The sequence below is a fragment of the Calliopsis andreniformis genome, unplaced genomic scaffold, assembly GCF_051401765.1.
Source record: "Calliopsis andreniformis isolate RMS-2024a unplaced genomic scaffold, iyCalAndr_principal scaffold0386, whole genome shotgun sequence".
NCBI lineage: Eukaryota > Metazoa > Arthropoda > Insecta > Hymenoptera > Andrenidae > Calliopsis > Calliopsis andreniformis.
The window spans coordinates 120,001-132,500 of NW_027480795.1; positions in this window are offsets into that span (position 1 = coordinate 120,001).

Here is a 12,500-nt window from a genome sequence, read left to right on the forward strand (position 1 = left end):
TACGCCGCTGGCACTTGTACGCAGTAAGCGAGAAACCAATACGCCGCTGGCACTTGTACGCAGTAAGTGAGAAAGCAATACGCCGCTGGCGTATAGAACGTCGGCATAGAAAAAAAAAGATAGGGACAGAGGGAATCTCGTTGAAACAAATCGGACCAATATGACCGTGTACTTGACCATATTCTCTATCGAACGCACCCGATAAATACTCCCGCCATTCATGCGCAGATTATTTATACGTCCGTAAATATCCCACTAGTCGGCCACAGCGAACTACGAAACTATACGACGCTGGCACATGTACGGAGTAAGCGAGAAACCAATACGCCGCTGGCACTTGTACGCAGTAGGTGAGAAAGCAATACGCCGCTGGCGTATAGAACGTCGGCATAGAAAAAAAAAGATAGGGACAGAGGGAATCTCGTTGAAACAAATCGGACCAATATCAACGTAAACTTGACGATATTCTCTATCGAACGCGCGCGGTGCGCGTTCCCGCCGCGTTTGCGCGCATTGTTTATAAGCGCGCAAACATCCGACTAGTCGGCCACAGCGAACTACGAAACAATACGCCGCTGGCACATGTACGCAGTAGGCGAGAAAACAATACGCCGCTGGCACTTGTACGCAGTAGGCGAGAAAGCAATACGCTTCTGGCGTATAGAACGTCGACATAGAAAAAAAAAGATAGGGACAGAGGGAATCTCGTTGAAACAAATCGGACCAATATCAACGTAAACTTGACGATATTCTCTATCGAACGCGCGCGGTGCGCGTTCCCGCCGCGTTTGCGCGCATTGTTTATAAGCGCGCAAACATCCGACTAGTCGGCCACAGCGAACTACGAAACAATACGCCGCTGGCACATGTACGCAGTAGGCGAGAAAACAATACGCCGCTGGCACTTGTACGCAGTAGGCGAGAAAGCAATACGCTGCTGGCGTATAGAACGTCGACATAGAAAAAAAAAGATAGGGACAGAGGGAATCTCGTTGAAACAAATCGGACCAATACGACCGTGTACTTGACCATATTCTCTATCGAACGCACCCGTTAAATACTCCCGCCATTCATGCGCAGATTATTTATACGTAGGTAAATATTCCACTAGTCGTACACCACGAACGACGAAACGATACCCCGCCGGCAATACTGCGCAACGGCCGAAGAAACACTACGCCGCTGGCACTTGCACACAATTCGACTCAGCAATCCGGAGCGACACGAACGGGGACTTGGAATTTTTTCGCTCGGGCTCCGGAGCGACACGAACGGGGACTTAGAATTTTTTCGCTCGGGCTCCGGAGCGACACGAACGGGGACTTAGAATTTTTTCGCTCGGGCTCCGGAGCGACACGATCGCTCCGTTATTCTACGTTCTCTCGGTCCACGGGCATCAGAGAGCAAAACAGCCTAATAGTTTTAGAGTGCCTCAACGATCAGGAATATGGATCTAACGTTCTCGTTTCGAACCGACGACTTTCGGTTCCGGAGCGACACGAACGCTCCATGATTCTCGATTATCTCGACACAGGTAAGAGACAGAGGAGAACAAGTGTATGGTTTTAGAGAGCCACGAGCACCAGGAATAAGGATCTACCGTTGTCATTTCGTTCCGTCGACATTCGGTTCCGGAGCGACACGAACGGGGACTTAGAATTTTTTCGCTCGGGCTCCGGAGCGACACGAACGGGGACTTAGAATTTTTTCGCTCGGGCTCCGGAGCGACACGATCGCTCCGTTATTCTACGTTCTCTCGGTCCACGGGCATCAGAGAGCAAAACAGCCTAATAGTTTTAGAGTGCCTCAACGATCAGGAATATGGATCTAACGTTCTCGTTTCGAACCGACGACTTTCGGTTCCGGAGCGACACGAACGCTCCATGATTCTCGATTATCTCGACACAGGTAAGAGACAGAGGAGAACAAGTGTATGGTTTTAGAGAGCCACGAGCACCAGGAATAAGGATCTACCGTTGTCATTTCGTTCCGTCGACATTCGGTTCCGGAGCGACACGAACGGGGACTTAGAATTTTTTCGCTCGGGCTCCGGAGCGACACGAACGGGGACTTAGAATTTTTTCGCTCGGGCTCCGGAGCGACACGATCGCTCCGTTATTCTACGTTCTCTCGGTCCACGGGCATCAGAGAGCAAAACAGCCTAATAGTTTTAGAGTGCCTCAACGATCAGGAATATGGATCTAACGTTCTCGTTTCGAACCGACGACTTTCGGTTCCGGAGCGACACGAACGCTCCATGATTCTCGATTATCTCGACACAGGTAAGAGACAGAGGAGAACAAGTGTATGGTTTTAGAGAGCCACGAGCACCAGGAATAAGGATCTACCGTTGTCATTTCGTTCCGTCGACATTCGGTTCCGGAGCGACACGAACGGGGACTTAGAATTTTTTCGCTCGGGCTCCGGAGCGACACGAACGGGGACTTAGAATTTTTTCGCTCGGGCTCCGGAGCGACACGATCGCTCCGTTATTCTACGTTCTCTCGGTCCACGGGCATCAGAGAGCAAAACAGCCTAATAGTTTTAGAGTGCCTCAACGATCAGGAATATGGATCTAACGTTCTCGTTTCGAACCGACGACTTTCGGTTCCGGAGCGACACGAACGCTCCATGATTCTCGATTATCTCGACACAGGTAAGAGACAGAGGAGAACAAGTGTATGGTTTTAGAGAGCCACGAGCACCAGGAATAAGGATCTACCGTTGTCATTTCGTTCCGTCGACATTCGGTTCCGGAGCGACACGAACGGGGACTTAGAATTTTTTCGCTCGGGCTCCGGAGCGACACGAACGGGGACTTAGAATTTTTTCGCTCGGGCTCCGGAGCGACACGATCGCTCCGTTATTCTACGTTCTCTCGGTCCACGGGCATCAGAGAGCAAAACAGCCTAATAGTTTTAGAGTGCCTCAACGATCAGGAATATGGATCTAACGTTCTCGTTTCGAACCGACGACTTTCGGTTCCGGAGCGACACGAACGCTCCATGATTCTCGATTATCTCGACACAGGTAAGAGACAGAGGAGAACAAGTGTATGGTTTTAGAGAGCCACGAGCACCAGGAATAAGGATCTACCGTTGTCATTTCGTTCCGTCGACATTCGGTTCCGGAGCGACACGAACGGGGACTTAGAATTTTTTCGCTCGGGCTCCGGAGCGACACGAACGGGGACTTAGAATTTTTTCGCTCGGGCTCCGGAGCGACACGATCGCTCCGTTATTCTACGTTCTCTCGGTCCACGGGCATCAGAGAGCAAAACAGCCTAATAGTTTTAGAGTGCCTCAACGATCAGGAATATGGATCTAACGTTCTCGTTTCGAACCGACGACTTTCGGTTCCGGAGCGACACGAACGCTCCATGATTCTCGATTATCTCGACACAGGTAAGAGACAGAGGAGAACAAGTGTATGGTTTTAGAGAGCCACGAGCACCAGGAATAAGGATCTACCGTTGTCATTTCGTTCCGTCGACATTCGGTTCCGGAGCGACACGAACGGGGACTTAGAATTTTTTCGCTCGGGCTCCGGAGCGACACGAACGGGGACTTAGAATTTTTTCGCTCGGGCTCCGGAGCGACACGATCGCTCCGTTATTCTACGTTCTCTCGGTCCACGGGCATCAGAGAGCAAAACAGCCTAATAGTTTTAGAGTGCCTCAACGATCAGGAATATGGATCTAACGTTCTCGTTTCGAACCGACGACTTTCGGTTCCGGAGCGACACGAACGCTCCATGATTCTCGATTATCTCGACACAGGTAAGAGACAGAGGAGAACAAGTGTATGGTTTTAGAGAGCCACGAGCACCAGGAATAAGGATCTACCGTTGTCATTTCGTTCCGTCGACATTCGGTTCCGGAGCGACACGAACGGGGACTTAGAATTTTTTCGCTCGGGCTCCGGAGCGACACGAACGGGGACTTAGAATTTTTTCGCTCGGGCTCCGGAGCGACACGATCGCTCCGTTATTCTACGTTCTCTCGGTCCACGGGCATCAGAGAGCAAAACAGCCTAATAGTTTTAGAGTGCCTCAACGATCAGGAATATGGATCTAACGTTCTCGTTTCGAACCGACGACTTTCGGTTCCGGAGCGACACGAACGCTCCATGATTCTCGATTATCTCGACACAGGTAAGAGACAGAGGAGAACAAGTGTATGGTTTTAGAGAGCCACGAGCACCAGGAATAAGGATCTACCGTTGTCATTTCGTTCCGTCGACATTCGGTTCCGGAGCGACACGAACGGGGACTTAGAATTTTTTCGCTCGGGCTCCGGAGCGACACGAACGGGGACTTAGAATTTTTTCGCTCGGGCTCCGGAGCGACACGATCGCTCCGTTATTCTACGTTCTCTCGGTCCACGGGCATCAGAGAGCAAAACAGCCTAATAGTTTTAGAGTGCCTCAACGATCAGGAATATGGATCTAACGTTCTCGTTTCGAACCGACGACTTTCGGTTCCGGAGCGACACGAACGCTCCATGATTCTCGATTATCTCGACACAGGTAAGAGACAGAGGAGAACAAGTGTATGGTTTTAGAGAGCCACGAGCACCAGGAATAAGGATCTACCGTTGTCATTTCGTTCCGTCGACATTCGGTTCCGGAGCGACACGAACGGGGACTTAGAATTTTTTCGCTCGGGCTCCGGAGCGACACGAACGGGGACTTAGAATTTTTTCGCTCGGGCTCCGGAGCGACACGATCGCTCCGTTATTCTACGTTCTCTCGGTCCACGGGCATCAGAGAGCAAAACAGCCTAATAGTTTTAGAGTGCCTCAACGATCAGGAATATGGATCTAACGTTCTCGTTTCGAACCGACGACTTTCGGTTCCGGAGCGACACGAACGCTCCATGATTCTCGATTATCTCGACACAGGTAAGAGACAGAGGAGAACAAGTGTATGGTTTTAGAGAGCCACGAGCACCAGGAATAAGGATCTACCGTTGTCATTTCGTTCCGTCGACATTCGGTTCCGGAGCGACACGAACGGGGACTTAGAATTTTTTCGCTCGGGCTCCGGAGCGACACGAACGGGGACTTAGAATTTTTTCGCTCGGGCTCCGGAGCGACACGATCGCTCCGTTATTCTACGTTCTCTCGGTCCACGGGCATCAGAGAGCAAAACAGCCTAATAGTTTTAGAGTGCCTCAACGATCAGGAATATGGATCTAACGTTCTCGTTTCGAACCGACGACTTTCGGTTCCGGAGCGACACGAACGCTCCATGATTCTCGATTATCTCGACACAGGTAAGAGACAGAGGAGAACAAGTGTATGGTTTTAGAGAGCCACGAGCACCAGGAATAAGGATCTACCGTTGTCATTTCGTTCCGTCGACATTCGGTTCCGGAGCGACACGAACGGGGACTTAGAATTTTTTCGCTCGGGCTCCGGAGCGACACGAACGGGGACTTAGAATTTTTTCGCTCGGGCTCCGGAGCGACACGATCGCTCCGTTATTCTACGTTCTCTCGGTCCACGGGCATCAGAGAGCAAAACAGCCTAATAGTTTTAGAGTGCCTCAACGATCAGGAATATGGATCTAACGTTCTCGTTTCGAACCGACGACTTTCGGTTCCGGAGCGACACGAACGCTCCATGATTCTCGATTATCTCGACACAGGTAAGAGACAGAGGAGAACAAGTGTATGGTTTTAGAGAGCCACGAGCACCAGGAATAAGGATCTACCGTTGTCATTTCGTTCCGTCGACATTCGGTTCCGGAGCGACACGAACGGGGACTTAGAATTTTTTCGCTCGGGCTCCGGAGCGACACGAACGGGGACTTAGAATTTTTTCGCTCGGGCTCCGGAGCGACACGATCGCTCCGTTATTCTACGTTCTCTCGGTCCACGGGCATCAGAGAGCAAAACAGCCTAATAGTTTTAGAGTGCCTCAACGATCAGGAATATGGATCTAACGTTCTCGTTTCGAACCGACGACTTTCGGTTCCGGAGCGACACGAACGCTCCATGATTCTCGATTATCTCGACACAGGTAAGAGACAGAGGAGAACAAGTGTATGGTTTTAGAGAGCCACGAGCACCAGGAATAAGGATCTACCGTTGTCATTTCGTTCCGTCGACATTCGGTTCCGGAGCGACACGAACGGGGACTTAGAATTTTTTCGCTCGGGCTCCGGAGCGACACGAACGGGGACTTAGAATTTTTTCGCTCGGGCTCCGGAGCGACACGATCGCTCCGTTATTCTACGTTCTCTCGGTCCACGGGCATCAGAGAGCAAAACAGCCTAATAGTTTTAGAGTGCCTCAACGATCAGGAATATGGATCTAACGTTCTCGTTTCGAACCGACGACTTTCGGTTCCGGAGCGACACGAACGCTCCATGATTCTCGATTATCTCGACACAGGTAAGAGACAGAGGAGAACAAGTGTATGGTTTTAGAGAGCCACGAGCACCAGGAATAAGGATCTACCGTTGTCATTTCGTTCCGTCGACATTCGGTTCCGGAGCGACACGAACGGGGACTTAGAATTTTTTCGCTCGGGCTCCGGAGCGACACGAACGGGGACTTAGAATTTTTTCGCTCGGGCTCCGGAGCGACACGATCGCTCCGTTATTCTACGTTCTCTCGGTCCACGGGCATCAGAGAGCAAAACAGCCTAATAGTTTTAGAGTGCCTCAACGATCAGGAATATGGATCTAACGTTCTCGTTTCGAACCGACGACTTTCGGTTCCGGAGCGACACGAACGCTCCATGATTCTCGATTATCTCGACACAGGTAAGAGACAGAGGAGAACAAGTGTATGGTTTTAGAGAGCCACGAGCACCAGGAATAAGGATCTACCGTTGTCATTTCGTTCCGTCGACATTCGGTTCCGGAGCGACACGAACGGGGACTTAGAATTTTTTCGCTCGGGCTCCGGAGCGACACGAACGGGGACTTAGAATTTTTTCGCTCGGGCTCCGGAGCGACACGATCGCTCCGTTATTCTACGTTCTCTCGGTCCACGGGCATCAGAGAGCAAAACAGCCTAATAGTTTTAGAGTGCCTCAACGATCAGGAATATGGATCTAACGTTCTCGTTTCGAACCGACGACTTTCGGTTCCGGAGCGACACGAACGCTCCATGATTCTCGATTATCTCGACACAGGTAAGAGACAGAGGAGAACAAGTGTATGGTTTTAGAGAGCCACGAGCACCAGGAATAAGGATCTACCGTTGTCATTTCGTTCCGTCGACATTCGGTTCCGGAGCGACACGAACGGGGACTTAGAATTTTTTCGCTCGGGCTCCGGAGCGACACGAACGGGGACTTAGAATTTTTTCGCTCGGGCTCCGGAGCGACACGATCGCTCCGTTATTCTACGTTCTCTCGGTCCACGGGCATCAGAGAGCAAAACAGCCTAATAGTTTTAGAGTGCCTCAACGATCAGGAATATGGATCTAACGTTCTCGTTTCGAACCGACGACTTTCGGTTCCGGAGCGACACGAACGCTCCATGATTCTCGATTATCTCGACACAGGTAAGAGACAGAGGAGAACAAGTGTATGGTTTTAGAGAGCCACGAGCACCAGGAATAAGGATCTACCGTTGTCATTTCGTTCCGTCGACATTCGGTTCCGGAGCGACACGAACGGGGACTTAGAATTTTTTCGCTCGGGCTCCGGAGCGACACGAACGGGGACTTAGAATTTTTTCGCTCGGGCTCCGGAGCGACACGATCGCTCCGTTATTCTACGTTCTCTCGGTCCACGGGCATCAGAGAGCAAAACAGCCTAATAGTTTTAGAGTGCCTCAACGATCAGGAATATGGATCTAACGTTCTCGTTTCGAACCGACGACTTTCGGTTCCGGAGCGACACGAACGCTCCATGATTCTCGATTATCTCGACACAGGTAAGAGACAGAGGAGAACAAGTGTATGGTTTTAGAGAGCCACGAGCACCAGGAATAAGGATCTACCGTTGTCATTTCGTTCCGTCGACATTCGGTTCCGGAGCGACACGAACGGGGACTTAGAATTTTTTCGCTCGGGCTCCGGAGCGACACGAACGGGGACTTAGAATTTTTTCGCTCGGGCTCCGGAGCGACACGATCGCTCCGTTATTCTACGTTCTCTCGGTCCACGGGCATCAGAGAGCAAAACAGCCTAATAGTTTTAGAGTGCCTCAACGATCAGGAATATGGATCTAACGTTCTCGTTTCGAACCGACGACTTTCGGTTCCGGAGCGACACGAACGCTCCATGATTCTCGATTATCTCGACACAGGTAAGAGACAGAGGAGAACAAGTGTATGGTTTTAGAGAGCCACGAGCACCAGGAATAAGGATCTACCGTTGTCATTTCGTTCCGTCGACATTCGGTTCCGGAGCGACACGAACGGGGACTTAGAATTTTTTCGCTCGGGCTCCGGAGCGACACGAACGGGGACTTAGAATTTTTTCGCTCGGGCTCCGGAGCGACACGATCGCTCCGTTATTCTACGTTCTCTCGGTCCACGGGCATCAGAGAGCAAAACAGCCTAATAGTTTTAGAGTGCCTCAACGATCAGGAATATGGATCTAACGTTCTCGTTTCGAACCGACGACTTTCGGTTCCGGAGCGACACGAACGCTCCATGATTCTCGATTATCTCGACACAGGTAAGAGACAGAGGAGAACAAGTGTATGGTTTTAGAGAGCCACGAGCACCAGGAATAAGGATCTACCGTTGTCATTTCGTTCCGTCGACATTCGGTTCCGGAGCGACACGAACGGGGACTTAGAATTTTTTCGCTCGGGCTCCGGAGCGACACGAACGGGGACTTAGAATTTTTTCGCTCGGGCTCCGGAGCGACACGATCGCTCCGTTATTCTACGTTCTCTCGGTCCACGGGCATCAGAGAGCAAAACAGCCTAATAGTTTTAGAGTGCCTCAACGATCAGGAATATGGATCTAACGTTCTCGTTTCGAACCGACGACTTTCGGTTCCGGAGCGACACGAACGCTCCATGATTCTCGATTATCTCGACACAGGTAAGAGACAGAGGAGAACAAGTGTATGGTTTTAGAGAGCCACGAGCACCAGGAATAAGGATCTACCGTTGTCATTTCGTTCCGTCGACATTCGGTTCCGGAGCGACACGAACGGGGACTTAGAATTTTTTCGCTCGGGCTCCGGAGCGACACGAACGGGGACTTAGAATTTTTTCGCTCGGGCTCCGGAGCGACACGATCGCTCCGTTATTCTACGTTCTCTCGGTCCACGGGCATCAGAGAGCAAAACAGCCTAATAGTTTTAGAGTGCCTCAACGATCAGGAATATGGATCTAACGTTCTCGTTTCGAACCGACGACTTTCGGTTCCGGAGCGACACGAACGCTCCATGATTCTCGATTATCTCGACACAGGTAAGAGACAGAGGAGAACAAGTGTATGGTTTTAGAGAGCCACGAGCACCAGGAATAAGGATCTACCGTTGTCATTTCGTTCCGTCGACATTCGGTTCCGGAGCGACACGAACGGGGACTTAGAATTTTTTCGCTCGGGCTCCGGAGCGACACGAACGGGGACTTAGAATTTTTTCGCTCGGGCTCCGGAGCGACACGATCGCTCCGTTATTCTACGTTCTCTCGGTCCACGGGCATCAGAGAGCAAAACAGCCTAATAGTTTTAGAGTGCCTCAACGATCAGGAATATGGATCTAACGTTCTCGTTTCGAACCGACGACTTTCGGTTCCGGAGCGACACGAACGCTCCATGATTCTCGATTATCTCGACACAGGTAAGAGACAGAGGAGAACAAGTGTATGGTTTTAGAGAGCCACGAGCACCAGGAATAAGGATCTACCGTTGTCATTTCGTTCCGTCGACATTCGGTTCCGGAGCGACACGAACGGGGACTTAGAATTTTTTCGCTCGGGCTCCGGAGCGACACGAACGGGGACTTAGAATTTTTTCGCTCGGGCTCCGGAGCGACACGATCGCTCCGTTATTCTACGTTCTCTCGGTCCACGGGCATCAGAGAGCAAAACAGCCTAATAGTTTTAGAGTGCCTCAACGATCAGGAATATGGATCTAACGTTCTCGTTTCGAACCGACGACTTTCGGTTCCGGAGCGACACGAACGCTCCATGATTCTCGATTATCTCGACACAGGTAAGAGACAGAGGAGAACAAGTGTATGGTTTTAGAGAGCCACGAGCACCAGGAATAAGGATCTACCGTTGTCATTTCGTTCCGTCGACATTCGGTTCCGGAGCGACACGAACGGGGACTTAGAATTTTTTCGCTCGGGCTCCGGAGCGACACGAACGGGGACTTAGAATTTTTTCGCTCGGGCTCCGGAGCGACACGATCGCTCCGTTATTCTACGTTCTCTCGGTCCACGGGCATCAGAGAGCAAAACAGCCTAATAGTTTTAGAGTGCCTCAACGATCAGGAATATGGATCTAACGTTCTCGTTTCGAACCGACGACTTTCGGTTCCGGAGCGACACGAACGCTCCATGATTCTCGATTATCTCGACACAGGTAAGAGACAGAGGAGAACAAGTGTATGGTTTTAGAGAGCCACGAGCACCAGGAATAAGGATCTACCGTTGTCATTTCGTTCCGTCGACATTCGGTTCCGGAGCGACACGAACGGGGACTTAGAATTTTTTCGCTCGGGCTCCGGAGCGACACGAACGGGGACTTAGAATTTTTTCGCTCGGGCTCCGGAGCGACACGATCGCTCCGTTATTCTACGTTCTCTCGGTCCACGGGCATCAGAGAGCAAAACAGCCTAATAGTTTTAGAGTGCCTCAACGATCAGGAATATGGATCTAACGTTCTCGTTTCGAACCGACGACTTTCGGTTCCGGAGCGACACGAACGCTCCATGATTCTCGATTATCTCGACACAGGTAAGAGACAGAGGAGAACAAGTGTATGGTTTTAGAGAGCCACGAGCACCAGGAATAAGGATCTACCGTTGTCATTTCGTTCCGTCGACATTCGGTTCCGGAGCGACACGAACGGGGACTTAGAATTTTTTCGCTCGGGCTCCGGAGCGACACGAACGGGGACTTAGAATTTTTTCGCTCGGGCTCCGGAGCGACACGATCGCTCCGTTATTCTACGTTCTCTCGGTCCACGGGCATCAGAGAGCAAAACAGCCTAATAGTTTTAGAGTGCCTCAACGATCAGGAATATGGATCTAACGTTCTCGTTTCGAACCGACGACTTTCGGTTCCGGAGCGACACGAACGCTCCATGATTCTCGATTATCTCGACACAGGTAAGAGACAGAGGAGAACAAGTGTATGGTTTTAGAGAGCCACGAGCACCAGGAATAAGGATCTACCGTTGTCATTTCGTTCCGTCGACATTCGGTTCCGGAGCGACACGAACGGGGACTTAGAATATTTTCAATATTGCTATATCTGTATGTATATAGTCTTAAAATATGTGGTTGAAACATGTTGAAAGTTTGTGATTATAGCAGTATAATGTCCGCAGTTTAGTATTAAGTTACTTTTATACGACCTCGTACGTGTACGTGTTCATCTGCCGAGTCTAAGTGGCAGCGTACCGGCCGGGAGTGCTGCACGCGCGGCGAGTTCCCACCGTAAGGCCGCGCGGCTACGGTCGGCCGTCGCCGGCCTCTCGGCCGGCCACTCGGTATCTATAAGAGAAGCGTCGGTCCGGGCGTGCCGGTCGAGGCATCGCTGGGCGCGTGGCTATTCTACGATCTCGGTCGAGAAGCAGTCCACCGCTCCTCGGGATCTTGTATCTCGAGTGTCTTCGAACGGTTTACGTTCCGGATCTTTCTCTACACAGCATGACCACGGGTCGGTGTCTAAGACCGAATGGCCCTTATGTGGTAATCGTCCTTTGGACGTTGGTGACTTGTATGCACTAGCGTGTATACTCGTACTTACTGAGCATCAACTCTTTGTCCGAGCGAATGAGTTTATTTAAACTGAACGAAACGTTCCGTCTTTAAGGCGGGCGCCGGGCTTACGTGAGAATGGAAAGCCTAAATATCAAGAGGTGTCAGATTTTCGATATGTGCAGCGCGCACATTCCGCGCCAGCTCGCTATGCCCAGCACGACGCTTAACGCGCTATCTCGATATGTTTCGGCATGCCACTATTACGCGCTTCTGTCGACTTTGCCCAGCGTGCTTGATACGCGCTTCGTCGTCAGTGACCAGCGTGAGTGGTTTACGTGCCTGTACGATGGATGCTTAGCGCGAGCGTATACCGCTCCGTAGAGTTTTCTGCGGAGGTCCGGTGTACGTGCTTACCGATGGATGACCTACGGCGTGTGTGATTCGTGCTTGTCGAGGTCCGACACCAATGTTGGAATTGTCAAATAAATGAACGAACCGAGACTCCTTGTCGAAGTTACAATCTTTACGTGACACGCAAAAGCAAAGATTTAATACTGTGGATCACATGAGTTTGCTGTTCGTGTCACGAGTTTCTGAACATGTGTTGTGGGATATTTGTGCACACGAAAAATTGTGGATCTATCT